The sequence below is a fragment of the Elaeis guineensis genome, chromosome 8, assembly GCF_000442705.2.
Source record: "Elaeis guineensis isolate ETL-2024a chromosome 8, EG11, whole genome shotgun sequence".
In the NCBI taxonomy this organism is placed as follows: Eukaryota; Viridiplantae; Streptophyta; class Magnoliopsida; order Arecales; family Arecaceae; genus Elaeis; species Elaeis guineensis.
The window spans coordinates 107,774,885-107,778,774 of NC_026000.2; the positions used below are offsets into that span (position 1 = coordinate 107,774,885).

Consider the following 3,890-nt stretch of genomic DNA (forward strand, 5'->3'; position numbering starts at 1 on the left):
GATGGAATTGTCATTCCTAATATGATTTCTTGACTGCATCTTTCTAAATGGTGGTTAAGTTAGCCAACCAAAGTTGGGCCTAATCATTCATTAGTTAGATGGGTGAAGTATGGTTATGTTAATGGTTGGACCTAACCAAACCTTTTTAGTGGAGACCAAAGCCTACTGATTAGGGACTGAGGCAAAATTTAAATTACTAAAAATTATTTAAACAAATAATTGGTTATAAACCTTGATAAACACTTAATTTAAGTTACTTAAAGTAGAAAATTATATTTAATTTATTTTATTTATTAAGAATTTGATGCTTCTTTTTATGTTTTACAGGAAAGGTGATCGCCGATACAGAGTCCGATTCGCAGATCAAAAAGACTCAAGTTTGAAGAAAATTAGACTTAAAATAAAATTAAAATAAAAGAAGGATGCATACGGTATTATAGAAAATGAAGATACTATGTAAGGAACCCAAAAAGGATATAGGCGTTATTTTAAAGAAACAAAAGTTTCTTTTTGTAATTTTCTAATAAAAAAAAAGGAGCGTAAGTGGTTTCCTAACAGCTAACGGGTCCGTGAAAGAAGATTGCGGGCGCGCGGCATTGTAGGCACGTGGCATGGCGGCTTCATGGGGAGTTTGTGCTAGTGGACACAGTGGCGAACAGACGGACGCTCATGATAGTAGATGGATCTAAAAATTAAAGGAAAAAAATATAATACTTGAAAATACTTCAAGAAGAAGAATTTGTATTTTCTTTATCTGCTTGTGATCTTTCCATCTCATCCATCCATCTTTTAGTCCTTAGTATTTTCTTTAGTCCCACATCTGAAAATCATGTAAAATTCCTTCCTCCTAACACCTATAAAAAGGCTCTTGTACTCCCATTTGAGAATCATCCCAGAAATTCTTCTAGAGCCTTGCATAGAGGAAGAGAATGGGACTATTTCATGAGCAGCTAGGCTAGCAGTCTCGAGAGTGGAGAAGAAATTTTGTAACGACACAGAGTGGGTTTATTATTCTAAATTTCTTGTATTTCTTTATATGTAATAAAGATTATGCTTTTTATTTAAATCATCATGAGTTCTTTATTTGCTCTCTTTCATATGCTTTTATTTATGCTTTCCTATTAGATTAATATTAGGAACAACTTTTACTTTTCGAAGATGCACTGTGATCTATGGGTACGGAGCGTGCTGAGGAAAGAAGAGTTGTTTACCTAGTACTTTTTGGAGATGCACCGTGATCTATAGATACGGGATGTGTCGAGGAAAGATAGATATTTTTTTAAGATTAATCGCATCTATTTAATTAAAAAAAAAAGAGATACAACTCTACTAGTGCAAAATTAATTCAAAACTTTCGAGCTCTTTATTTTCTAATTACATCAATTTTAAGATAATTTATTTTCTAAATCAAAACAATGCTTCTTTCTTTTATTTTACAATCTCAACTTAGCCCAAGATCCCTGAGGATACGATTTCGACTCATCCTACCTACGTAGTGAGTAGAGTTATTTTTGGCGCTATCAACGACTACGCATCAAATTTTGGCACCATTGCGGGGACCTTGGCATGATTGAATTAAAAAAAAAAATCACTGACATTTCATAACACTTAACTAAAATAGCATAACCTCAAATATAAAAATTTCTAACTTGATTGGATACCTTGTTTCTTTGCATTGCATCTCCATAATTAACTTTAAGGGTGCAACCCATTAACTAAGATAAGGTGGGGATTTGATCACCCTTCCTTGGCCCACAAATCACTCCCTTGCATTTGTATAACCTTGACCTTAATCTAAAATTAATTAGACGTTGACCCCTAAGAATTTCAAGCTCATTAGGACAAGTGACTCTGAGAGTTGAACCAGGTTAGACTTGGTCAGTTAGCTGGTGTCTAGGCAAGTGGTTTGCGGGACGACTGGGCCCGAAGGAAGGTGGTTTTTAATTGATTCCGTTCGCTGATCTGGCCAATTTAATTGGTGTCTAAGGAAAGCAACAGGGGGACTCCCACCAACCTTACACTTATCTGGCCAGTTGGTTAGTCAAGCTCCGACTTGGAGGGCTTGAAGGCTAACTACAGTTAGGAGCTGTCTAGAACTAGGGTAACTTTAAGATAGAGAGTCCACTACGTGCTAACTTGATTGTAATTAAAATCTAACCACAACTAATTCTTCTATTAGTTTTAGGACTTCTTATGATCTCTTCTTTAGAACTCTTTTCTCTCTTCTCTTCTCCTCTTAATAAAAAAAAAATAATCCTTAACAGACTAGGATAGTCCTACATAGACCTTTAGTTGCATGTTAGGTCGACGATCACTAAAACCCGACTTGCAACCATTAGACAAAAAATTAGAAAAGACTCTTAGGACTATCCGAGTTAGAAACATGGCTGCAACTGGTGAGGCTAATCCTCCACACGCATTGAGAGAATATTTCACTCCATCCTCATATACCTACTCTCCATGCATTCAAGCACCTCCAGTAGAAGCTACCCAATATGAGATTAAGTCTAGCATTATTCAAATGTTGCCATCATTCTATAGACTTAGTAACGAGGACCCATACAAACACTTGGATGAATTTCTTGAAATTTGTTCCACAGTAAAAATCCAAAACTTCTCCGATGATGCCCTTAGGTTGAAACTATTCCCTTTCTCACTTAAGGACAAAGCCAAGCATTGGTTAAACTCCTTAGACTCTATAACCATTTCAACTTGGGATCATCTTTAGAGAGAATTTCTCAAGAAATACTTTCCAATTAGAAAAACAAATCAAATTAGAAAAGCTATCACTAGTTTTTTCCAATTGGAGGGTGAACTTTTTCATGAGACATGGAAAAGGTTAAGGGACCTCATTCGTAAATGTCCACACCATGCTGTCCCTAAATGGCAACTTTGTCAGTGTTTTTATGATGGTCTATCGGAGAAACACCGACAAATGGTTGATGCATCATGTGGTGGGATATTCATGCTAAAGAGTGAGGATGAAGCCTGGCAGCTCTTTGAAATACTTAGTGAGAATTCCCTACATCATATGTCTGCCACCTCTAGAGAACAACTCATGCTTCAATAAAAAAGAAGTGGAATTTATCAGATTGGAAATATCATAGATATCCACAGTAAGGTAGATGAACTGTCTCAAAAATTAGACCGTCTTCTAAATACTGGACAATCCCCGATTCCACCTAACCCAATCCAAGAAGTTTGTGCATTGTGTGCAAGTCCGAACCATTTTGTTAGTGAATGCCCAGTCGCACCTCAATTTCTGAGTTTGTGCATAAGCAGGTTCAGCAAGCTCAAGTCCAACAAGCTTGCAGACTAAGAAATGATCCATATTAGAACACTTATAACCCCGACTAGAGAAACCATCCAAATTTTTCCTGGAGACCACAACCAGTGGTTGGCCCTGCCGCACCTCGACCTCAATATCAGGACCCAACATATAGGCATGGACCATACCATCAGTTTTAAAATGCTCCTCAACCATCTACTACTGGCACAATTCAGCTTTTGAGGAAAAAGTTTTGAATGTACTAGAACAATTAGAAGTCAACACTCAGACCCTTAACTCTCACACATAATCCATTGCTAAGCTAGAGACCTAAATAGGTCAACTAGCGACTACATTCAGTAGGAGGGAAGGAGGAAAATTACCTAGTCAATCCGAGAGCAACCCAAGAGGACAATTTATGATTGAGAGCTCTAATACCCCAGAAGCTTTTTCTGAACACGCCAAATCAATCATGACTCTGAGAAGTGGGAAGGTCATTGAACACACTAGTAAAACCAATGAGATTGACCCTAAACCTCTAACCAAAGCCAAATCACCCAAGAACAAGGAGGACCTTAAAATAGAAAATGAACCAACTGCATCGGAATCATTTTACTTGCCT

The 3,890-nt window shown here is 37.1% G+C and overlaps 1 non-coding gene across 1 annotated transcript; it reads right to left on the reverse strand.

Annotated features, from left to right (window-relative positions):
- Window positions 1–2,771: 2,771 nt before the first annotated feature.
- On the reverse strand, window positions 2,772–2,877 carry LOC140851319 (small nucleolar RNA R71). The gene has a single exon (XR_012134070.1). It is a non-coding gene; the product is annotated as a small nucleolar RNA R71 (small nucleolar RNA).
- Between the last annotated feature and the right edge of the window lie 1,013 nt (window positions 2,878–3,890).